At 47.0% G+C, this 25,647-nt stretch overlaps 2 protein-coding genes across 8 annotated transcripts in view; one reads left to right on the forward strand and one right to left on the reverse strand.

Moving 5' to 3' along the window:
* LOC146422988 (putative selection and upkeep of intraepithelial T-cells protein 1 homolog) overlaps positions 1-25,647 on the reverse strand; it is a 166,504-nt gene that overhangs the window by 14,814 nt on the left and 126,043 nt on the right. The gene's annotated exons all lie outside the window — the stretch shown is intronic.
* The window catches only part of LOC146422989 (butyrophilin-like protein 9), a 36,272-nt gene continuing 20,400 nt past the window's right edge, over positions 9,776-25,647 (forward strand). For 3 of the 4 annotated variants that reach the window (XM_085045580.1, XM_085045583.1, XM_085045582.1), the window contains exon 1: positions 18,931-19,075. The gene's annotated coding sequence lies outside the window, so the exon portion shown is untranslated. Of the gene's footprint in view, positions 9,792-18,930; positions 19,076-25,647 lie in introns of those variants that run through there. The other variant, XM_085045581.1, reaches the window with a different exon arrangement.

Below are 25,647 nucleotides of genomic sequence, written 5' to 3' on the forward strand. Positions count from 1 at the left end.
GGTGCCAGGTCCCAGTCCTCGAGGTAGCCACAGTCTCCTTGTTGGAATTCGTGCACTGCTGTGTCCAGTTCTGTCACTCTGGCAATTACAACTGCCCATTGTAAATCCTGCAATGTTTTGCCTGAAGATATGAGGGAATTATTGAGGTCTGCCCAACCTTTAACTTGCACATCCCCTGGGATGTGTGGGGTTTGATAGAGCTGACCATGGAGCAGCTCGTAAGGGATTCATTTTCCTGTGTCCCTGGGTTGGATCCTAATTCTCAACAAAGCAATTGGGAGCACTTGTACCCAAGTCATTGAGGTTTCCTGACAGATTTTGCTGAGTTGAAGCTTAATATTATAATTTAGCCTGTCTACCTTTCTGCTGGATTATGGCCAGTATGGATTGTAAATCCCACTGAATTTCCAAAGCCTTGCTAACGCGTTCCACTGTTTTTGCTGTAAAAAGAGGCCTTCTGTCTGATGACATTCCTAGAGGAACTCCAAAGTGCAGAATTATTCAATTCAGCAATATTTTCACCACTTTTTTTGTTATGTTGGTGCAACAGGGACATGCTTCAGGCCATTCAGAAAAAATAACGGGTAAGACTAAAAGATATTTATTGCTGTCTTTACATGGAAGTTCTGTAAAGTCAATTTGCCAAGAATCTCCTGGGGTGTTACCAGATTTGATAGCTCCTATCACCATTTTATTTTCTCAGGAACAATTACTTATGCCCATCCACAGGGGAGAAATTTAGAATATAATGCTTCAGTTAACTGACAGCCTTTTGCACTGTATTCTGGCTTCATATCTGGTAGACTAATTTCCCACTGCGGAACCAAAACATGGATGCCTTTTCCTGCAGCCTCTTTAGCCACTCTGTTGGCCAAGGAATTTCTGTATTTTGGCCCTATTTTATTTGTCTGGTGTGCTCTATAGTGCATTATTGCAACTTCAGCTGGGTTTTGTACTGCTTGCAGTAAGTGTAATATTTGTGTCTCGTGTTTGATGATTGTACCTTGTGAGGATAACAAACCTCTCTCTCTCCAGACTGCCCCGTGGGCATGCACTATGCCAAAAGCATACTTAGAATCCATCCAGATTTTGCTTTCTCCTTTCACTCAGTTCCAATGCCTGTGTCAGAGCAACCAGTTCAGCCTTCTGTGCTGAAACATCTGACATTGGAGCCTTAGGTTCAATTACCTCGCTCGGGGTAGTCACTCTGTACCCTGACTGCATTTTCTATTGAAAACAAAGCTACTTCTGTCCATACTTCTGTCCATCTGGGTTCTCTATAAGGCTGTTCTTTAAATCCAGTGGGCTGGAATAAACTTCTGTGGTTGTTTGAAAGCAATAATGTTCTGGAGTACTTTCTGCTTTGGTGCTTGACAGAAACAAAGCAGGAAGAACAAGAGAAGTGGTTTTGGGGGTCTACAAGTACCACTTGGCACTTGAACATTCAACTGGCCACAGCCAGTTTTGTTCCAAGCCCTTCTGTACCACACGTGGTACACAGACCATCAGGCTTTGTCCCAGAGCCAATTTAGGAGCTTCCTGAGTCTACAGCACTGTAGCTGTGACTGCTCACCATCCTTGGCATCAGTGAATAATTCAAAAGATCTCATGGGATCTAGCAAGCCCAAACACAGACCCTCATTAGTGTTTCCTTAAACTGTTTGAACACAGACCAACTAACATCTGTCCATATAATAAAATCTTTTTGGGTGGATTTTAAAAGTTGGACTCGTAACCTGTAATTACTGATCCACTACCTGACCATCCCAAGAGAGGCACACAATTCTCTTACAGTTTGTGGCTCGTGCTTAGTTTCCTTTGACCTTGGAGAATTCCAAAACCTGGAAAAGTCATCACTTGGGTCTTCTCCCTCAATACCCTGTAATCATTTAATGCTAAACATCAAACAATTCAACAGTTAGGTTGCGGCATTGTTCTTCAGTTTGGTGGCTATCAGGAGATCATTAACATATTGCAACAGAGCCCCTTGGGAATTAAAGGTCTTCCATTCTACTAATTCCTTTGCCAGTTGATTGCCAAAACTTGTAGGGCTATTTTTAGATCCTTGTGGTAATTCAATCCTGTCTGTGGATTTTCCCACTTAAATGGGAATTGTTCCTGGCTATTACAGAAAAAAGTATCCTTTAAATCTATTACAGTGAACCATTCCAAATTTTCTTTTAGCCTGGTTAAGAGTGTATATGGGTTAGCTACCACACTATTTTATTAATTGCTCTTAAGTCTTGTACTAACTGACAATCTTTACCATTCGCTGTTGTGACTGGAAAAATTGGAATATTAGATCTAAACTGAAATTCCACCAATACCCCATATCTTTAAAAATTTGTTAATTATAGGTAATAACCCTTTCCGGCATTCCAGTTTTAAAGAGTATTGGTTTTGTCTTACTGGGTCTGTATCTGATTTTAGTTTGATTCTTACAAGTTCCACTCTTCTTGATCTCCCAGGTCTCTCACTGGCCCACACAACAGGAATTACTGCATCCTTAATTTTTCTTTGGAACAGGTTCAGATTGGCAAGTCAGTTCCTGTCACGTAAGAATTGACGCTTCCACATATTTAGACTCGGGGATTTTAATTTGAATGTCCCCTTCCTCTGCAATGATCTCTGCATTCAATTTTCCCAGTAGGTTTCCTCCTAATAATGGTTTTGGAGAGTTAGGCAGGTACAAAAAGTGATGGGTAATAATTTTCTCGGTTTGAATTTAATTGGTTTGAAAAGGGGAGTGTTTCATGAGTCCTGGTGGCACCAGAAATTGTGATAGAGACATCATAAACCTTCCCTTGCAGGGTACTTAATACTGAACAACCAGCTCCTGTGTCTACCAAAAATTCTAGTTTCTCATTTCCCAGCATGGTTGTAACCAGAGGCTCTGCTGGGGAAGAAACCTCTGGCTCCCTTCACAAGTTCTCGGCTATTGCCATGAGAGGGTTCAGACAAGTCCTGGGTTTTAGCTGAGGACACTGCCACTTCCCATGTCCATCCTTTTAACAATATGTGCACTGATTTGTTCCCAATCTTCCTAATGAAGGTTGAGGAACCAAACCTCTTTCTCTGCAATGAGACTCCCACCCCACCTCCCTGGGGGAGAGAATTTTTTGCTGATTTCTTCTATAACTGCCACCACTTTACTGATCATGCAATGTCACGTAGCTTCCCTGTATCAAAAGCATCCATGCCCTGGATTTTCTGTAGTTTCATTCTGATATCATCTCAGGACTGTCCTACAAAAATAGGAGCTGGGTGATTTTTACCTGCCTTCGTCTATGGGTCTATATTAGTGTATTTCCAAGCAGTATCTTTGAGGGAGTTCATAAATTCTGAAGGGGTTTCCTTAAAGTCTTATCTCACCTCAAATAATGTAGACATATCAATAACTTTTGGAATTACATGTCTAATCTCATATAAAACCCACTGCTGATATCTAGTTAACCTTTCTCGCTGTACAGGTATATTTGGGTCCCACCCAGGATCTGCCAAAGGGAAATTTAGTTCCAGATTTCCGGGAAGGATTCCAGCCAGGGTTTACTCTTCAACAAATCTTTTACCAGTCTTATGAACCATCTCCCTTTCAGTGCTGTCAAATAACATTTCCAACAGAGCGTCTCTATCCTTCCAATCAGGGTCTTGAGTTTTAATCATCATTTCTATGGCTTTAGCCATCATCCCTACAAGTCTCAGCCACCAATTTCCAATTACTCTGATCTGTAATTGAAAACAGGACTTGTATGATTATTGGTCCCTCAGCCCCTGCTGCCTGTCAAAGAGGAGCTATTATTAAATCATTTTGCTTTCCCCACATTCTGCCTGCTACAGGGCTGAAGCCTTCTCCATCCTCAAATCTCCTGCCCGAACTTTCTCTTATCTTTATGCCTCCTTATCTATGCCTCCAGCCGGCCTTCCTAGTCCTCTATGCACTGCATTTACAGCTGAATTGAAATCTTCTTCTTGATTGTCTAAATGTTTAGAGCAGACTTATCCCATGCTACACATAGAACAACAGTACTTTATCCTTTTCTCCTTATCTTCCTTCTCCAAAGGTAAAACAAAGGGATCAAAAGTGCTAAATTAATACCAAAATTCTGCTGCCATGCAGGGCGGTTTCTCAAATTAAAAAAACCCAACCAACCAACCAAAAAAAACCCCTAGTATACATAACTTAATTGCATTTTTTCTCAATGCAACAATAGCATCAATTTCAACAGAGCATTATAGTCTGAGGTACCATTTTTGGAAAATTTTCTCCCAGTTTAAATGTATACAAAGACAACCACTGACTACAACATTTAATTAAATTCTCCCTGGTAGCTGTTGTAGCAGGGCATCCACCAATCTTCCTCCAGTGTTTCAATATACATCCAAGGGGTGATTTTTCAAAATACCATCCCTGTGTGTCCCTTTAGGTAGACCTGAACCCATAATGACATGTTTTTTCATTAAAAAAAAAAAACAACCAAAATCAAGCAAGTTCCAAAATACTAGATAACTAGGTTCCAAAATACCAAAAAACCTAGATTCCAAAATACAAAAATAACCTAGTTCCAGAATACCAGAAAGGTAAATACCAAAATACCTAAAAAACAAGTTTGAAAATACAAAAAACCCCCAAGTTTCTAAAATACCACAAAACAAAGTTCCAAAATTTCAAAATAACCCAGTTTTAAAATACCAGAAAACCAAGTTCCAAAGTATCAAAATAATCCAGTTTCAAACTATCAAATTCCAAAATCTCAAATTCCAAATTATATGGACAGGATTCCCAAAAGAATGCCTTATGAAAATAGGATCTTGTCTGTGTCCCAGATGAATGTGGGGGGAGCTGTGGTCTTCTCCAGGAACATCCCAGTGTTGGCATGCAAAATCCAGAGACCCCCCTGGCTCTATGGGAGGTCAGGCAGTTGTGCCACCTGGGTTTGCCAGAAATTATACTGTAATCAGCCAGAATAAACTTTCTAACACGATTTGAAGCATTAGGAAGCAGGAATTCTTTATCTGTGCAGGATACTTTAAAAGGATATCTCCTTATTCTGTGTGTGGTAAGACTTTACAACAGGGTATTTATCCATCAAAATCAAACATATTCATTCAGATGTTGTAGGATTTAACTCTGTGGGATTTGATTATGAGGATAAAATAGAAACAAGATCTCTAAAGCTGGGTTTTAGAGCATGGGGGTTTATTGTGAAGGAGTATGAGTGTGAGAGGCCTGCTAGGCTGCAAGATGCAGCCCAAAGCAGGCCAGAGAAGCAAGAGAGAGAGAGAGAGAGAGAGAGGCAAAAAAGACCGATTTGCCGTTTACAATACAATAAATCATCTTCTGTGTTGAATATTCTAATTCTCTTTAACCAACCTAAGACAAGCTACAGACCCTACAACATTTACATAGAACCTATAAGAATCATCGCATTACCATACAGGGTTATATTTTAAACCTTAAAAAACTGCTTTTTGGACCCTCTACCAGGCAGGCAGGGTCTACTCTGACCTTTGGACCTGCCTATAGGCAGAGGGCATTGTTCTATCAAGAAGCGGGATTACCTTCAGTCGGCTATACTATTGTCTTCTAGTTGTTCAGTAACTCAGAGCTTTTTCAGCACCTTTTTGCCAGGTAATCATAAAGGAAATTATATAAGGCTTTCTTATTTCATCTTCTCCAAGAAGATGAGTTTTTTATCTAACACATAAACATCCCTTTCTAGCACTAATTTGCATGCATCTCCCTCCTACTGGAAATCCTCTTATGCTCCTGGAGCGTTGTCTAAAGGGGTCTCTGGTGGTCGTATTAAGTGAGTGCTTTGATGTTAAAGGTGAACTTTTCTTGAATTTTTCCTTTAGGTATGCACTTCATGTTAAATAACTTGCCAAAAAAACACTCTAGTTGCCTTTATCCGTTTCTCCACTGGTTCCAGCCATGTTTATCATCCTGTGTGCATACTTTAAATCCTTTTACTGCTATTTGCTAGTTAGTCTTCAAGCTCTATCCAGCAACTTCACGAGAACTGAAATTTTTCTTTTTCTGTGATATTTATCAACACTTTACAATACACTTCTCAAAACAAGCCCTGAATTTTTACAGTCCAGTAAGCTCTCCACTGCCACAACAAAATTCTCAGGTCCTGGTTCACATGGCACAACACACTTCCACAAATCCCCACTCCCACATTAACCTTCAGTGCAGAGTACAGAGCAGAGCATAACAGCCACATTCTGCCCAGACAAAGCAAGGGAGGAGAGAGACCAAGGAGGAAAAGAGAGCAAGAAAACCAAGATTACCACCAGTCCTTAGATCCTGCGTTGGTCCTGCTGCATGGATGGTCCAGAGGTGGGGTAAACAAAGGGGGTGAGTGAGAGAAAAAATTGAACCACTTCCCTAGTGGTTCAACTGCTGCAGCCTCATGTAAAAAAACACTTTCAGTTTCGTTTTGAGCCCTCTTACAAGAATTGCGGGGGGGAGGGGAGGGAGTTGGCACATCCTGTGGATCAATGTCGAAAGAAACTCAGAACATGTTCCTGTTGTTATTTCCTCTGCCAGTTCCTCACAGTCTCAGCTGTGAAATGGGAGGGAGGGAGGAAAAACTCTGGTCCTTCCCAGTTCAGAGAGAATGATTTTTCCCTTGGAACAGAGAAATGAAGGGCTGGGCTCTGGTCAGAGTTTGATCAGTGTGGCAGTGCCATGATGGTCAGTCAGTCTCTGTCCCTAAGAGAGCCTCCTCTGATTTCACAGTTGGCAGAACAGCACCAGTGAGAAAACCAGCTCTGCAAAGCCCAACTGTGTCAATAAGACAAGCCTGTACAGCTGTGGTGAATGTGCACAGCCACAGAACTTCCTCCCTGAGGTCTCTTTGCTGTCAGATGACATCAGAGCAGGATGGTCAGTGCTGACCTGAGTGGCCAGGTGGGTCCAGTAGCCAGAGGGATCCAGCAGCCCTCTCCAACCTCCCCTAAAGTGGTGCTCTGGTTTGATCTAATGGCTGCATGTCCCCCACAGTGGCACAGCTCAAACAGCCCAAGGGCTCTCTCAGTCCTTCCACTGTGTCTCCAGAGCTCCCACACTAAACAGCAGGGACATAAGTGCAGTTCAGAGCTGTGGGACAAGGAAAAATACAAATAATCTCCCATGGAGACAGTTCTAGGGGGGCTTTATTGCCAGCACTGTCACTTGTGTCTGTGCTGCACTTGGCCAAAGTGTGGTTGGCTCCTGGCACGGAGAAGGGCACTTGCATTTGTGTTGCACAGAAATAGCAAATTCTGATTTATGCTAAAAGTAAACAGGAACTGCAAGGGAGGAACCTTAAGGAAGCAAAAAACCACATTTTTGGAGGTCAGGCATCTCTAGTAAGAATGGCTTATACATCAAAAAGCCCCAGCTGACTTCATGCAAAGGACAGAGGAGCTACAAACACCTGCAATCACCTTTCAAAGAAATTGGATACAAGGGGTGTCCAAGTCAATCTGAGGAGGAAAGGATTTGGGTCTTCCCAATGAGCATTTTACATGAGTCCCACAGCTCACAGTAGGTGAAAGAACAACATCCAAAGCACTTAGGACCTGAGAAAAAATGTCATTTCCTATTTGACTGTCAATTTAATGAAGTGAAACATGGACTGCAAACAGGCAGGAGGGGTGAATGCAGGGGAATGGAAGCTGCAGAAGCTGTGGATACATCTCCTTGGTCCAAGATGAAAGCTTCTGGTGGCTCCGGTAGGGAGAGGATGGAGAATTTGGCATTGCAAATGTCATGCACAGGAATGTTCTTGGTCCCCGTGACTTTCACCATCCAGATGTGTCTGACTCTCCCAGTGCTGGAATAAGGAGATATCCTGCCATGTTGTCCCTGCAGCAGATACTGGAGCTGTTGAAATCCCCCACAAGGACCAGGCCCTGTGAATGTGAAGCTGCTCCTGTCTGTCTGTAGAGGCCTCATTGCCTTGTTCTCCCTGCTCAAGAGGCCTGGAGCAGACTGCCACTCTAATGTCACCTGGAGCTCTGCTCTCTTTAATCCTAACCCAGGAGCTCTCCCTTGACACCTCACCCATTCCCAAGGGAGCTCCATGGACTCCAGCTGCTCTCTCACATACCAGGAGAATTCCCTCTTTGTCTTCCCAGGTGGTCCTTCCTAAAAATCCCTATGGCTCCATTGCAACACCCCAGTCATAGGAGCACAGTCACTGCTTCATGTGATCGTGATCCAAACAGCATCACAGCCCTGAGATAAAACCCAGGACTCGACCTCATCCTCTTTAGTCTCCACAGGGGCTACATTAGTGGATTGTCCCTTCCCTCAGCTCACAGACTGCCCAGAAAGGCTGTGGGGGTTTCACCATAACGGAGCACTGTCAGCATTTCCTGGTGAAAATGCCAGTGCTGGAGCTGACCCTGCTGGAGCTTTCACGTTGGATCATGGAGCCACTTGTGCCCATGCCCAGCTTGCCCTGGAAGAATCCCTTGGATGCATCTGGCAGAAGAGCTGGGAGTAGCAGTGAAGAGAGGGCAGAGCAGGCTTGGGGGCCAAGGGGCAGGAGGGCCTTGCAAGGAGGATGCTGCCCAGAGGGACAGACAAACACGGCTCATGCTCCAGGCTCACAGGGTCAGGAAATGAAAGCAGGGGCTGTGCAGACACAGTGGCCATAGTGGGGCTGAGGCAGAGCCCCTGCTGGCCACAGCCACTCCCCAGTTGTGGGAAAGGCTCTGCCAGCCGCAGCCCTGCAGCAAGACCAGTCCCTGGTGCTGGTTTGGTTTTGATGTCAAATGGTCTGGAAGTCTCCTGTCACCATAATCATCTTCTGCAAGGACAGGGTCAGGTGCACAGCCTGAAAGCCCAACGGGGGAAGGGCACCTACTACATGCTCCTCACCATGGTGACAGGAAGCGCAGGGACATTCACATGTGGATATCAGCACAAGGACAACAGCAATAGAGTGAGAAACTCTGCCCCTAGTGCTCCCCAGAATGTGAGTGACACAGGTGAATTGTGGAAATGAGGCACAGACGAGAAACACTCCATATTCCCCCCCAGACCCCAGGTGAGGGAGAGGATCCTGCCCTGCCCCATGGCATGTCCCTGGGCAGTTGGCATGCTGGGGGTCAGGGTGCACTTCAGCACAGCCTTGGGCACCAGGGACACTTCTCACAGTCACACGAGAACATTCTGCTCCTCTCCTGCCCCAGCACCGTGGAAAGGGGAGAGTGTTGGTGCCAGATCTAATCTAGAGCCACAGCTGTGCAGGGCACTCATTTATTGATCCCAAAAGTTGAAAGAGGGGGATCAGGGGATCCCCACAGTGGCTCACTCTGTGCAGTACCTGGGGGAGCTGCGGATTCTCTGTCTCTTTCTCCTCCCAGGCAGCAGATCCAGCTCCCAGGCAGGGACATGCACTGCTCCTCCTGGCACACTGGTCCCTTCCCACCAGCTGCAGTCTTCAGGAACTGCTCCAGAGTGGGTTCTCTGGTCCTGTCAGTAAACCTGCTCCAGCCCCGGGCTTCTCCCAAAGTTACCTCCTCCTTCAGGCATTGTGGAGGACCCAACACAAGCATGGTTTGTGTAAAACATTCTGATTGTTGTGAGAGGAAAGCTGTGATTGGAAAGAGAAGCCCTTTGGAGGTGGGGCAGTGTGTTCTGAGCCAGCCTCCTTTGGTGTTCAGGATGTTCATCTCCCCTTTCTCCCCGATCCCCTCCCTTCCTGGAGCAGAGCTCAAATGAACAGTACTGAATGTTTATTTTACAGAAGGGACTGCAGCAGCTGAACTACAAAAGGAAGCAGATCTGTGTGGTTTCCTTTCTTCCCTTTTTTTTACTTTTTCTCTCACTTGCACCCTTTGTTTACCCCAGGTCTGGACCATCCATGAAGCAGGACCAGCACAGGATGTAAGGACTGCTGGTATTCTTTATTCTCTTCTGTCTTTTCCTCCTTTATTTCTCTCCTCCCTTGCTTTGTCTGAGCAGAACGTGGCTGTCACATTCTACCCCATATTCCTACTGAGGTATGTTGTGGGAGTGGGAACTTGTGGAAGTGTGTTGTGCCTTGAGAGCAGGACCTGTGAGAAGTTTGTTGTAGCAGTTGAGAGCTTATCGAAATGGACTGTGAAAATTCAGGGCTTGTTTTGAGAAGTGTATTTGAAAGTGTAGGGGCTTGTTAGCCAACGTGTTTTGAGTCTAAACTGTGGGATCATTTCTGGATTTAAGGCGACTGTGCCATAAAGCACAGAAGCTCTCTGACGTGATCTGGTGCCTTTGCTCAGCCTGGTGAAAATTTACAACAAATGGGCAGAAATTCTGAATTTTGTGACAGGCAGAAATTTCAAGAGTGTTTGGTAAACCTGTCAGCTTGCAAGAAAAAAGGCAGAACCATTTTTACACTAGTTTCCCTGCATGTCCCCAAACTGATCCACGGGAGCAGAACAGCCTCTCCTGCCCTCCCCACAGCATCTCTGCCCTCAGTGCTGCACAGCTGCTCCACACACCCTTTCCCCTGGGTCCTGCCCTGTGCCCAGGATGGGCTCTGTCCTGCCCTGCTCAGCAGCCCTGCAGTCCACACTTCCCACCTTCTTCCTGCATTTCTGGGTTCAATCCCCTCTCCCTTCTCCAGACTCACAGGGCATCCACAACAGGATGGTCAGGACAGGAACTTGGACACCTCTTCTCCCAGACTGTCCCAAACAAGCTTCATCTCCCTGAACAAATCCTGCACCTCTAACTGGGGACAGTCCAGCAACCCAACACATCCCACTAGCAGTTTGGGCAAGGATCGATGGGACCAGCAGAATCCTCTGGAGCCAGAGGAGAACTAATCACAGTTCAGGTGCCTGCAGCCCTCCAGCTTCCACCTTCCCAGTGCAGTCTGAAGGTGAAATGATCCCCCAAGCCCCTCCCTGAGAAAGGGACGCTCCCTGCTCAAGCACCAGGAGAGCACAGGCGTTTGAGTTGCATCACTAAACTCTCACCAGCCCTTGGGATCCTGGGGGTGTGACTGCACAGCAAACCCCAGCCTGCCCGTAGGCTACTTCTGGAGGACAGAGCAGCCCTGGCCTTTCTTCATTGGTTTTAGGGGTCAAAAGAAACAACAATATTTGTGAGAGGAAATCAGTTCCTTCACAATGCAGCGTTTGAAGGGGCTCTTCTGCTCCCTCTGTTACTCTCTTGGATCAGTTTGGGGACATGCAGGGAAACTAGTGTAAAAATGGTTCTGCCTTTTTTTTCCAAGCTGACAAGTTTTCCAAACACTCTGTGAATTTCTGCCTGTCACAAAATTCAGAATTTCTGCCCGTTTGTTGTAAATTTTCACCAGGCTGAACAAAGACACCCGATCACAAGCCAGAGAGCTTCTGTGCTTTATGGCACAGTCGCCTTAATTCTGGAAACAATCCCACAGTTTAGACTCAAAAAATGTTGGCTAACAAGCCTCTACACTTTCAAATACACTTCTCAAAACAAGCCCTGAATTTTCACAGTCCATTTCGATAAGCTCTCAACTGCTACAACAAACTTCTCACAGGTTCTGGCTCACAAGGCACAACACACTTCCACAAGTTCCCACTCCCACAACACACCTCAGTAGGAATATGGGGTAGAATGTGACAGCCACGTTCTGCTCAGACAAAGCAAGGGAGGAAAGAAATAAACGAGGGAAAAGAGAGAACAAAGAATATCACCAGTCCTTATCAGATCCTGCGCTGGTCCTGCTGCACAGATGGTCCAGACCTGGGGTACACAGGGTGCGAGTGAGAGGAAAAGTAAAAAAAAGGGAAGAAAGGAAACCACACAGATCTGCTTCCTTTTGTAGCTCAGCTCATGCAGTCCCTTCTGTAAAATAAACATTCCGTACTGTTGTTTTTGAGCTCTGCTCCAGGAAGGGAGGGGATCGGGGAGAAAGGGGAGATGAACATCCTGAACACCAAAGGAGGCTGGCTTGGAACACACTGCCCCACCTCCACAGGGCTTCTCTTTCCAATCCCAGCTTTCCTCTCACACCAATCAGAATGTTTTACACAAACCATGCTTGTGTTGGGTCCTCCACAATGCCTGAAGGAAGAGGTAACTTTGGGAGAAGCCAGGGCTGGAGCAGGTGTGCTGACAGGACCAGAGCACTCACTCTGGAGCAGTTCCTGAGGACTGCAGCTGGTGGGAAGGGACCAGTGTGCCGGGAGGAGCAGTGGATGTCCCTGCCTGGGAGCTGAACTGCTGCCTGGGAGGAGCAAGGGACAAGGGAGAGTCTGCAGCTCCCCCAGGTACTGCACAGACTGAGGCACTGTGGGGATCCCCTGATCCCCCCTCTATCAACAGGTGGCATCGATAAATGAATGCACTGCATAGCTGTGGCTCAGATTGAGGGTGCCCATGGGGTTTGGGGGTCCTGGGGGCTCTTCGAGGGGTTGCAGAAGGTAGCTGAGGGCCCCAAGGGAACTCTGGGGGTTCTGGAAGAGGCGGGTGGGAGGTTCAACAGGGTGTTTCAGGGACCCCAGACTGGGATTGGGAGTCCCACAGGTGTCTGGGGGATCCTGGAGGGTGGTTTGGGACCCTGGGGGGAGAGCTGGGGAGTCCCAGGGGTGCTTGAAGGGATCCAGAGTGGAAGGTGGGGGATCCTGGATGGGTAGGGCTGTGCATTCTGGGGAAGTTTGGGGGATCCCGAGTTGGGGTGTCCATGAGTGTTTGGGGGATCTCCGGTGAGGAGTGAGGGGGTCCCAGAGGAGGGATTGCAGAGTCCCTAGGGGAGGTTGGGAGTCTCAGTCCTGAGACCCTCCCAAGTCATGTGTCCCCACACACAAATTTGACCCCAAGTGTGAGCCCCCTAACTCACGCAATTCCCTAAAATCTGACCCCCTCATTCCCTCAGTGTTCCTAAGCTGTGACCCCAAAATCTGAGCCCCCCATTCTGAGTCCCTATAAAACATTACCCCCAAAATCTGACCCCTTAAGTCATGTGGCCCCCTAAAAATGAGATCCCCATCTTGTCACCCCCAAATCTGCCCCTCAAGGATTGGGTGACTCCCCCATTCCCACCACCTCCCAAGTCAGGTGACTCCCCCAATCCAGGTCCTCCCATCTGAGCCCCCCAACTCGTCTGAATCCCCATTCAGGCACCCTAAGTCCTGCAACACCCCTAAGTCCTGCAACATCCCCAAACCTCACCCCTATTCTCAGGAGCCCCCAAACTGCATGGTGTCCCCCATTTTGTGTCCCCCCAAAACCGTATGACCCCTCCCATTCCCACACTCACCCGAAATCTGACCCCTCCAAATCATGACTCCTCCCATTCCCACCCCCTTCTCACCCCCTAATTCCCCCACAGTCCTTTCCCTGTCTTCCCCAACCTGCCCCCAGACCCCTTGCAAAGCTCCCCAAACCCTCTCCCAATCCCCCCAAATCCCCCTCCCCAAAAACACTCGTGGAGCCTCAGGAACAATAAAAAGGTCTCAGCAATACCCACGACACACTTACTCCATCACAACACACTGTAGAAAAGGGGGTGCATGGGATGCTCACCCAGTGCTCCCCCCAAATCCCCTCCCTCAGGGGTACTGAGCCCCCTAATTTCCCCCTGGCCCAGTTCCCTCAATCCCCTAAAAACCCCCTTCAGGGGGGTCCCAGGCCACCCAGTCTCTCCTCAAGCCCCCCTTTGGGGGCTTCTTCTCCTCCTCTCCACGGGATGGCAGTGTCCTGGGGGGAGCACGGGGGATGTCAGGATGTCCCAAACCCTAAAACCACCCCAAACTCCCCCTTTTCACCCCAAATCCCCCAGTTCATGCCCAACACAAATTCCATCCCCCCACGGAGGGAGCTTCTCCTCCTCCTTCTCCATGGGACTGGGGGGTCACAGGGAGGCTTGGGGACCCCCTGAAACCCAACCCTCTCCTAAACCCCAAAAACCCCCTTTTCCGCCCCATTCCCCCTTTTTCCCCCCAATACAAATCTCCCCATTTCTCCCACTTTTTGGCCTCAAGGAGTCCCTTCTGCACCCAAAATCCTGCTCCCAAACCCCAAAATTCCCTGCCTGCATCCCAAATCTCCCCTTCTCTCATCAAAATTCTTCATTCCACCCCAAATCCTCTGATCCTCTTCTACCCCAAATCCCTCCTTTTAGCCACAAATCGCTCTCCAGAAACAAATTCTTGTTTTCCCAAAAAGTTCTGTCCTAGGTGCCAAATCTGACTCCAAATTCTCCCTCCTGCATCCCAAATTCCCGTATTCCCACCCAAATCCGCCATACCTGTTTGAAATCCTCCTGCTCCTACCTCAAATTTCTTCTTTTAGCCCACATCTTCTCTTCATGCACCCAAATGCCCCCCAAACGCCAAAATCCCTAATTTCCACTCCTAATACTGCCTGTTGTCCTAAAATCCCCAAATCTCTCCAAACCCCCCAATTCCTCCCCATACCCCAAATCCTCCTTCTCACCCAAAAATCCCCATTCCCACCCTAAATCCCATGTTCCCACTCCAATCCCTTCCCTGGACCCCAAATTCTTCATTTCTACCCCAAGTCCCAAATTTCCACCCCAAATTCTCCTCTCTTACGCCAAAGCCTTCATTCCCACCCCAAATCTTTTCTGTGTGCACTAAACTCCCCATTTTCCCCAAAAACCTCCATTAACGCCCCAAATCCCCAGTTCCCACTACTAATCCCTCCCCGCACCCTAAATCCCGCCTTCTGACCCCAAATCTCATCTTCTGACCCCCAAATTCCTCCACTCCCACCCTAAATCCCATCTCTGTACCCCAAATCTCTTTAGCCCAAACCTTTTCCCTGTACCCAAAATCCCTCCTTTCTCGCCCAAATCCCTTCATTCCAACCCAAACCCCTGCCCTATACTCCAAATCCCCCCTTTCTCACCCCAAATCCCTTCCAGAACCCCAAATCCCCGATCCTACCCCAAACTCTCTCCCCGCACACCAAGTACCCCATTTACCACCCCAAATCACCAATTCCTATCACAAATCCCCCAACTCCTCCCAAATCCCCTCAGCCCCCGTCCCTGCACGCGCCCTCCCTCCCCCAGCCCCCTGGCATCCCTCGAACCCCAGCAAATCCCGCTGTTCCCCCACCAAACTCCCCCTCTCACCCCTCCCAACCCCGAGCTTCCCCTCAGAACCCCTCCGGACGTCCCAGGCCCCGCAAGGACCCCCAAAACCACCCCGATCTCCCCGATCCCCAGGCGTTCACCGCCGCCGTTTCACCGCGGCTCCGCCGCTCCCTGCCCTGAGGGGCGGGGCCGCGCCGGGCACGACGGGTAGCGCCGCCTGCCGGGGGGGAGGACCAGCGCCGCGCCGCGTTGCCAGGCGACACCGCCCGCGAGGCCACGCCCACTCTCAGACCACGCCCACACTCAGGCCACCCCCCTCCCACCGCCGCGGTCACGGGCAGCGGTGTGTCCGTGTCCCTCCCGCAGCCCCCGACCTCGCTGCCCTCGGGAACACACCTTCCTCTTCGGCCTCATTTCCCACACGAGAGCCCTGCTCAGCCCAGCCCGCCTTGTGCCTCGCCTGCTTGACTTCCAACGCTTGGGAACTTCCTGCTGCTGTGCGCTCTGTAGGTGATGTTTAACGGGTGGCCAGCACTGAGGGACCCTAGCACTTGCAAAAACATTTTCCATGGAGGGTCCATTCACTAGTTCCCTGTGCACCTGGTCTTCCAGATAAAGTTGCAGAGGTGCACCCAGGCATTTGGGTTTCAAAGCTGTGCAAATGAGTTCCAAACTGAAATCCTGTCCATAGGCAAAAGCCAAGTTGTGCTCACCGAGCAAACAACGCTTCTGTCCATGCCAGCAACCTGCTGGCTGTGAGCAATCTCTCACTTGCGAACACTGCCACAAATGTTTCCCACCAACACTCTGCACACCGTTGGTACAGTTCAGTTTGGCTTCGAGCACAGATTTTCCCTGCCTGTTCGGCTGATGAACTCTATTGCTGTGGGACTGCAAGAAGCTTTTGGGATGCATTAAAATAGACACTTGTTTGTGAAACTTTCCTAGGGCTGTCGAGGAACCAGAGCTCCCCTATGAGTCACTGAAATCCCTTTCCAAGAATAAAACTGTTACAGTTTTCGATCTCCCTGGTGGAATCCATTGCTCTCCCATCGGTTCTCACCAAAAGGCAGTTCCCTTCCGTGCAAAGAAAGGAGGTAGGAATATGACACAGCTTTGGATTCTCCAGGTCAGGGTCAGGGGTGTGGGCTGGCAGAGCCAACAGTGCCCAAGCAAACCCTCTGTGTGCTGACACCACCTGAGAACTGTGCAGGGAGAGCAGCTGCACTTCCAGGCAAACACAGCTGCACAGGGACATTTCCAGTGCGGTGGGAAAGAAAGGCAGAGCAGGAGGTGATAACTGGGGCAGGATGGAGCTCCGAGGGGACTGGGCAAAGAGGGGAAACCACCCAAAGCAGTGGTACAAGGACTTGGTGTGGCCATGGCAGTGTTAAGGAAATGATTCTTAGTGGGACCATTGCTGAGTCTCTCTGGGAAACCTGACAAGGCCAGAGACTTTAGATGCCCCTTGACAGCAGCGGCTCCAGTGACCTGATGTGTGCCACTGGAGTCCCCACACCCCCCACTCACACAGAGCAGGTTTCCTCACTGCTTCAACCCCAGCTTTCCCATGGCAGAGTCTGAGCTGTCTCACTCCACAAAGCTATTTATTCTGCTGGCAGGGCCTTTCCCACAACGAGGGAGTGGCTGTGGCCAGCAGGGGCTCTGCCTCAGCCCCACTATGGCCACTGTGTCTGCACAGCCCCTGCTTTCATTGCTCACCCTGCGAGCCTGGAGCATGAGCCGTGTTTGTCTGTCCCTCTGGGCAGCATCCTCCTTGCAAGGCCCTCCTGCCCCTTGGCCCCCACCCTGCTCTGCCCTCTCTTCACTGCTACTCCCAGCTCTTCTGCCAGATGCATCCAAGGGATTCTTCCAGGGCAAGCTGGGCATGGGCACAAGTGGCTCCATGATCCAACATGAAAGCTCCAGCAGGGTCAGCTCCAGCACTGACATTTTCACCAGGAAATGCTGACAGTGCTCCGTTATGGTGAAACCCCCACAGCCTTTCTGGGCAGTCTGTGAGCTGAGGGAAGGGACAATCCATTAATGTACCCCTGTGGGGACTAAAGAGGATGAGGTCGAGTCCTGGGTTTTATCTCAGGGCTGTGATGCTGTTTGGATCGCGATCACATGAAGCAGTGACTGTGCTCCCATGACTGGAATGTTGCAATGGAGCCATAGGGATTTTTAGGAAGGACCACCTGGGAAGACAAGGAGGAGATTCTCCTGGTATGTGAGAGAGCAGCTGGAGTCCATGGAGCTCCTTTGGGGATGGGTGAGGTGTCAGGGGAGAGCTCCTGGGTTAGGATTAAAGAGAGCAGAGCTCCAGGTGACATTAGAGTGGCAGTCTGCTCCAGGCCTCTTGAGCAGGGAGAACAAGGCAATGAGGCCTCTACAGACAGACAGGAGCAGCTTCACGTTCACAGGGCCTGGTCCTTGTGGGGGATTTCAACAGCTCCAGTATCTGCTGCAGGGACAACATGGCAGGATATCTCCTTGTTCCAGGACTGGGAGAGTCAGACAAGTCTGGATGGTGAAAGTCAAGAACATTCCTGTGCATGACATTTGCAATGCCACATTCTCCATCCTCTCCCTACAGGAGCCACCAGGAGCTGTCAGGCAGGACCAAGGAGATGTATCCACAGCTTCTGCAGCTTCCATTCCCCTGCATTCACCCCTCCTGCCTGTTTGCACTTCATCTTTCACTTCATTAAATTGACAGTCAAATAGGAAATTATGTTTTCTCTTGAGGTCCCAATTGCTTGGGATGTTGTTCTTTCACCTACTGTGAGCTGTGGGACTCATGTAAAATGCTGATTTGGGAGACCCAAATCCTTTCCTGCTCCAATTGACTTGGACACCCCTGTATCCAATTTCTTTGAAAGGTGATTTCAGGTGTTGGTAGCTCCCCTGTCCTTTGCATACACTTAGCTGGGGCTTTTTGATGTATGAGCCATTCTTACTAGAGGTGCCCGATCTCCAAAAATGTAGTTTTTGCTTCCCTTGAGATGTCTGTTCCTCCCTTGAGGTTCCTGTTTACTTTTAGCATAAATGAGAATTTGCTATTTCTGTGCAGCACAAATGCAAGTGCCCTTCTCCATGCCAGGAGCCAACCACATTTTGGCCAAGTGCAACACAGACACAAGTGACAGTGCTGGCGATAAAGCCCCCCTAGAACTGTCTCCATGGGAGATTATTTGTATTTTTCCTTGTCCCACAGCTCTGACCTGCACTTTTGTCCTTGCTGCTCAATGTGGGAGCTCTAGAGGCACACAAGAAGGACTGAGAAAGCCCTTGGGCTGTTCCAGCTGTGCCACTGTGGGGGACATGCAGATCATCCCGCCCAGATCAAACCAGAGTACCACTTTGGGGGAGGCTGGAGAGGGCATGCTAGACCCATCTGGCTGCTCAGGCCAGCACTGACCATCCTTCTCTGATCTCACCCTCTGACAGGAAAGAGACCTCAGGGAGGAAGTTCTGTGGCTGTGCACATTCACCACAGCTGTACAGGCTTGTCTTATTGACACAGTTGGGCTTTGCAGGGCTGGTTTTCTCCCCATCAGTGCAGTTCTGCCCACTGTGAGATCACACGAGGCTCTCTCAGGGGCAGGGACTGATATCATGGCACTGCCACACTGATCAAACTCAGATCTGAGCCCAGCCCTTCATTTCTCTGTTCCTAGGGAAAAGCCATTCTCTCTGAACTGGGAAGGACCAGAGATTTTCCTCCCTCCCTACCAGTTCACAGGTGATAATGGGAAAGGAACATGTTCTAAGTTTCCTTTCCACATTGATACACAGGATGTGGCAACTCCGTTCCCCCCACCTGACTCAATTCTTGTAAGAGGGCTCAAAATGATACTGAAAGTGTTTTTTAAAACCCTCATTTTTACATGAGGCTGCAGCAGTTGAACCACAAAACGAAGCAGATCCATTTAGTACTCTGCTTTTCTGAATTTTCTCTCTCACTCACCCCCATTGTTTACCCCACCTCTGGACCATCCATGCAGCAGGACCAACGCAGGATCTAAGGACTGGTGATAATCTTGGTTTTCTTGCTCTCTTTTCCTCCTTGATCTCTTGCTTTGTCTGGGCAGAATGTGGCTGTCATATTCTACTCTATACTCTATACTGAAGGGTGCTGTGGGAGTGGGGATTTGTGGAAGTGTGTTGTGCCTTGTAAGCCAGGTTCTCTGAGAAGTTTGTTGTGGCAACTGAGAGCTTATTGAAGTGATCTGCAAAAATTCATGGCTTGTTTTGAGAATTGTATTGTAAAGTGTTGATAAATACCACAGAAAAAGAAAATTTTCAGTTCCTACGAAGTTGCTGGATAGAGCTTAAAGACTAACTAGCAAATAACGGTAAAAGGATTTAAAGTATGCACACAGGATGATAAACATGGGTGGAACCAGTGGAGAAACAGATAAAGGCAACTAGAGTGTTTTTTTGGCAAGTCATGTAACAAGAAGCAGCAGCACATACCCAAAGAAAAAATTCAAGAAAAGGTCACGTTTAACATCAAAGCACTCAGTAAATACGACCACCAGAGACCCCTTTAGACAACCCTCCAGGACCATAAAAGGATTTTCAGTAGGAGGCAGATGCATGGAAATTAGTTCTAGAAAGTGATGTTTATGTATCAGATAAGAAGCACATCTGAATGAACATGGTTGATTTTGATGGATAAAAATCCTGCTGTGAAGTCTCACCACACAGAATAAGGAGATATCCTTCTAATGTGTTCTGCACAGATAAAGAATTCCTGCTTCCTAATGCTTCAAATTGTGTTAGAAAGTTTTTTCTGGCTGATTTCAGTATAATTTCTGTCAAACCCAGGTGGGACAACTGCCTGACCTCCCATAGAGCCAGGGGGGTCTCTGAATTTTGTATGCCAACACTGGGATGTTCCTGGAGAAGACCACAGCTCCCCCCACATTCATCTGGGACACAGACAAGATTCTATTTTCATAGGGCATTCTTTTGGGAATCCTGTTGTTGGGTTTGACCCTGACTAAATGCCAGGCACCTCTGCTCTCTCCTGCTGCAGACATGCCAGAGAGAGGAAAGAAAAAAACTGTTAATCTCACACCGGATTCATGAGTTGAGTGAGACAGGACACTGATAAGAGCTCCAAATTTAAAGTTGCCAAGTGATTTAATTACCTAGCAGAGTTGGAGGATAAATGAGAGTTAAAAATAAGCTTTTCAGACACCATTTGTTCACTCAGCCCCCTCCCTCTAAAGACACCATTTTTCTACTCACCCCCTTCCCTCCTTCCAACCAACAGCTCAGGTAGGGGGCAGGGAGTGGGGTATTTTCCTAGCCCTTAAATCTATTCATCACTACAAATCTTCTGCTCATGCCTGTCCCTCTTAACACACAGTTTCTCTGCTCAGCCCCCTCCCTACATCCAACCAACAGCATGGGCAGGGGGCAGGGTAAGGGGTTTTTTTCTCTGGTACGTCCATCAGGGAGAGGGGTCCTCTACTTAGCCATGGGGTCCCTCCCATGAGAGACAGTCCTCTGGGAACTTCTTTGGCATGGGTCTGATCTCACGAGCAGCATCTTGCCCGAATTCTGCTGCAACAGGAGTCCTCTTGTCCATAGGGTGCAGACTCCTGAGCTGAGGCCAAGCTGCTTCCATGCCAGGAGCAAGGCCTTTTTCTCCCTTGCAAGGCCTTTGCAGCTTCAGCTCTTTATATGAGACTCCCGCTGGATCACAGCTTCTTCCAGGCATCTACCTGCTCCTCTGGCATGGGCACCTCCCCACGGGCTGTGGGTGGATCTCTGCACCCCTGTGGACTCCATGGGCTGAAGGGGCACCTCCTGCTCCCCCCATGGTCTTCACCACAGCTAGCAGAGGGTTTTCACTCTGGCACCTGGAGTATCTCCTCCCCCACCTTCTCCACTGACCTTGGTGTCTCCCATGTTCTTCTCCCTTCACATATTTTTACCTCCTCCTCCTCCTCCTCCTCTAGCTAAAAAGAAGTGCATGACTACTTTGTTTTGATTTTTTCTTAAATATGTTTTCACAGAGGCGTAACTAACATCTCTAATTGGCCCAGACTTGGCCTGCAGCATGTCCATCACTTTCAGAGCAATCAGAGATTGGCTCTGCTGGACATGGTGAAAAACTTCCCAGAACTTTCACACAAAACACACAGGAGTCGTCTTTGTTCCAACTCCCCACCCTTCAGACACTTCTTCAGGCCTACTGCAACAGCTTTTGAGGGGTTTAGATTTCTCTTAGATGTTAAAAATACCTTGCTGATGTTCTGGGCTAAGCAAAACCACCACACCGGTCCACAGAATTTGGAATTTGATCGTTTGAAACGGGATTATTTTGATATTTTGGAGCTTGGTTTTCCAGTATTTTAAAAACTGGGTTATTTTGAAATATTGCAACTTTGTATTCTGGTATTTTAGAAACTTGAGGTTTTTTAGTATTTTCAAACTTGTTTTTTAGGTATTTTGGTATTTAGCTTTCTGGTATTTTGGAGCTAGGTCTTTTTTGTATTTTGGAATCTAGTTTTTTTTGTATTTTGGAACCTCATGGGGTTTTTTTCTATTTTGGAACCTAGTTATCTAGTATTTTGGAACATGGTTGGGTTTTTTAAAATTAAATTATATATTCTCTCATTATGGGTTCAGGTCTATCTAAAGGGACACACAGGGATGGTATTTTGAAAAATCACCACTTGGATGTATATTGAAACACTGGAGGAAGATTGGTGGATTCCCTGCTAGAACAGCTACCAGGGAGAATTTAATTAAATGTTGTAATCATTTGTTGTCTTTGCATAAATTCAAGCTGGGAGAAAATTTGCCACAAAATGGTATCTTAGACTATAATGCTCTGTTACAATTGATGCTGTTCTTACATTCAGAAAAAAATGGAATTAAGTTACGTATACTAGGTTTTTGGGGTTTTGGGGCCTTTTTTTGTTTTTTTGGTTTTTTTACTATGAGAAACCGCCCTGCATGGCAGCAGAATTGTGGTATTCATTTAGCGCCTTTGATCCCTTTGTTTTGCCTTTGGAGAAGGAAAATAAGGAGAAAAGGATAAAGCACTGTTCTGTGTGTAGCATGGGCTAAGTCTGCTCTAAACATTTAGACAATCAAGAAGAAGATTTCAATTTAGCAGTAAATGCAGTGCATAGAGGACTAGGAAAGCTGGCTGGAGGCATAGATAAGGAGGCATAAAGATAAGAGAAAGTTCGGGCAGGAGATTTGAGGGTGGAGAAGGCTTCAGCCCTGTAGCAGTCAGAATGTGGGGAAAGCAAAATGATTTAATAATAGCTCCTCTTTGACAGGCAGCAGGGGCTGAGGGACCAATAATTGTACAAGTCCTGTTTTAAATTACAGATCGGAATAATTGGAAATTGGTGGCTGAGACTTGTAGGGATGATGGCTAAAGCCTTAGAAATGATGATTAAAACTCAAGACCCTGATTGGAAGGATAGAGACGCTCTGTTGGAAATGTTATTTGACAGCACTGAAAGGGAGATGGTTCTTAAAACTGGTAAAAGATTGGCTGAAGAGCAAACCCTGGCTGGAATCCTTCCCGGAAATCTGGAACTAAATTTCGCTTTGGCAGATCCTGGGTGGGACCCAAATATACCTGTACAGCGAGAAAGGTTAACAAGATATCAGCAGTGGGTTTTATATGGGATTAGACATGTAATTCAAAAAGTTATTCATATGTCTTCATTATTTGAGGTGAGATAAGACTTTAAGGAAACCTCTTCAGAATTTATGAACTCCCTCAAAGATACTGCTTGGAAATACACTAATATAGAGCCGTAGACGAAGGAAGGTAAAAATCACCCAGCTCCTATTTTTGTAGAATAGTCCTGAGATGATATCAGAATGAAACTACAGAAAATCCAGGGGACAAATGCTTTTGATACAGGGAAACTACATGACATTGCATGGGCAGTAAAGTGATGCAGTTGTAGAAGAAATCAGCAAAAGATTCTCTCCCCCAGGGAGGTGGGGTGGGAGTCTCATTGCAGAAAAAGAGGTTTGGTTCCTCAACCTTCATTAGGAAGAGTGGGAACAAATCAGTGTACATATTGTTAAAAGGATGGACATGGGAAGTGGCAGTGTCCTCAGCTAAAACCCAGGACTTGTCTGAACGCTCTCATGGCAATAGCCGAGAACTTGTGAAGGGAGCCAGAGGTTTCTTCCCCAGCAGAGCCTCTGGTTACAACCATGCTGGGAAATGAAAAACTAGAATTTTTGGTAGACACAGGAACTGGTTGTTCAGTATTAAATACTCTGCAAGGGAAGTTATACGATGACTCTATTACAATTTCTGGTGTCACCAGGACTCGTAAAACACTCTCCTTTTCAAACCAATTAAATTCAAACTGAGAAAATTATTACCCATCACTTTTTGTACCTGCCTAACTCTCCAAAACCATTATTAGGAGGAAACTTACTGGGAAAATTGAATGCAGAGATCAAGTGTTGGGAAGGGGGCATTCAAAATAAAATCCCCGAATCTAAATATGTGGAAGCTTCAATTCTTATGTGACAGGAACTGACTTGCCAATCTGAACCTAATCCAAAGAATAATTAAGGATGCAGTAATTCCTGTTGTGTTGGCCAGTGAGAGACCTGGGAGATCAGAAAGAGTGGAACTTGTAAGAATCAAACTAAAATCAGATACAGACCCAGTAAGACAAAACCAATACTCTTTAAAACTGGAATGCCGGAAAGGGTTATTACCTATCATTAACAAATTTTTAAAGATATGGGGTATTGGTGGAATTTCAGTTTAGATCTAATATTCCAATTTTTCCAGTCACAACAGTTTATGGTAAAGATTGTCAGTTAGTACAAGACTTAAGAGCAATTAATAAAATAGCATAGTGAATAACCCATATACACTCCTAACCAGGCTAAAATAAATTTGGAATGGTTCACTGTAATAGATTTAAAGGATGCTTTTTTCTGTGACAGCAAGGAACTATTCCCATTTAAGTGGGAAAATCCACAGACAGGATTGAATTACCACAAGGATCTAAAAATAGCCCTACAAGTTTTGGCAATCAACTGGCAAAGGAATTAGAAGAATGGAAGACCTTTAATCCCCAAGGGGCTCTGTTGCAATATGTTAATGATATCCTGATAGCCACCAAACTGAAGAACAATGCCGAGACCTAACTGTTGAATTGTTAGACATTTTAGCATTAAATGATTACAGGGTATTGAGGGAGAAGACCCAGGTTATGACTTTTCTAGGTTTTGAAATTCTCCAAGGTCAAAGGAAACTAAGCACAAGCCACAAACTGTAAGAGAATTGTGTGCCTCTCTCGGGATGGTCAGGTAGTGTGTCGCTGTTGAGCCACTAGCAGAGAGAAGAATCCAGTTCTCAGTGGCAAGAAGGAAAGACCTTTACTGTTTTGATTTCATCATATATATAGAGTTTTCAAAGGTCATCCAGATTGGTCAGTCAGAAGCCTCCCCCTAGGCCTGATTGGCCAGGCCTGCACCGTCCAGATCTTGGGACACTGTTTTTAATAACATCCAAACTTTATCTTTATTTATAAAACACAAAAGGAATTCTCATGGGAAAGACCTGTGCTAGCCACAGTAGTAGATCAGTAATTACAGGTTACGAGTCCAAATTTAAAAATCACCCAAAAAGATTTTATTATATGGACAGATGGTACTCGGGCTGCGTTCAAACAGTTTAAGGAAACACTAATGAGGGTCTGTGTTGGGGCTTGCCAGATCCCATGAGATCTTTTGAATTATTCACTGATGCCAAGGATGGTGAGCAGTCACAGCTACGGTGCTGTAGAGTCAGGAAGCTCCTAAATTGGCTCTGGGACAAAACCTGATGGTCTGTGTACCACGTGTGGTACAGAAGGGCTTGGAACAAAAGGGGGACCACTGGCTGTGGCCAGTTGAATGTTCAAGTGCCAAGTGGTACTTGTGGACCCCCAAAACCACTTCTCTTGTTCCTGCTGCTTTGTTTCTGTCAAGCACCAAAGTAGAAAGTACTCCAGAACATGATTGCTTTCAAACAACCAAAGAAGTTTATTCCAGCCCACTGGATTTAAAGAACAGCCCGGCAGAGAACCCAGATGGGGAATTATATATGGACAGAAGTAGCTTTGTTTTCAATAGAAAATGCAGTCAGGGTACACAGTGACTACCGCGAGCAAGGTAACTGAACCTAAGGCTCCAATGTCAGATGTTTCAGCACAGAAGGCTGAACTGGTTGCTCTGACACAGGCATTGGAACTGAGTGAAAGGAGAAAGCAAAATCTGGATGGATTCTAAGTATGCTTTTGGCATAGTTCATGCCCATGGGGCAGTCTGGAGAGAGAGAGGTTTGTTATCCTCACAAGGTACAATCATCAAACACGAGACACAAATATTACACTTATTGGAAGCAGTACAAAACACAGCTGAAGTTGCAATAATGCACTATAGAGCACACCAGGCAAATAAAATAGGGCCAAAATACAGAAATTCCTTGGCCAACAGTGTGGCTAAAGAGGCTGCAGGAAAAGGCATCCATGTTTTGGTTCCACAGTGGGAAATTAGTCTACCAGATATGAAGCCAGAATAGAGTGCCAAAGACTGTCAGTTA

Source organism: Lichenostomus cassidix, unplaced genomic scaffold (assembly GCF_008360975.1).
Source record: "Lichenostomus cassidix isolate B80296 unplaced genomic scaffold, HeHo_3.0 HiC_scaffold_38, whole genome shotgun sequence".
Lineage (NCBI taxonomy): Eukaryota > Metazoa > Chordata > Aves > Passeriformes > Meliphagidae > Lichenostomus > Lichenostomus cassidix.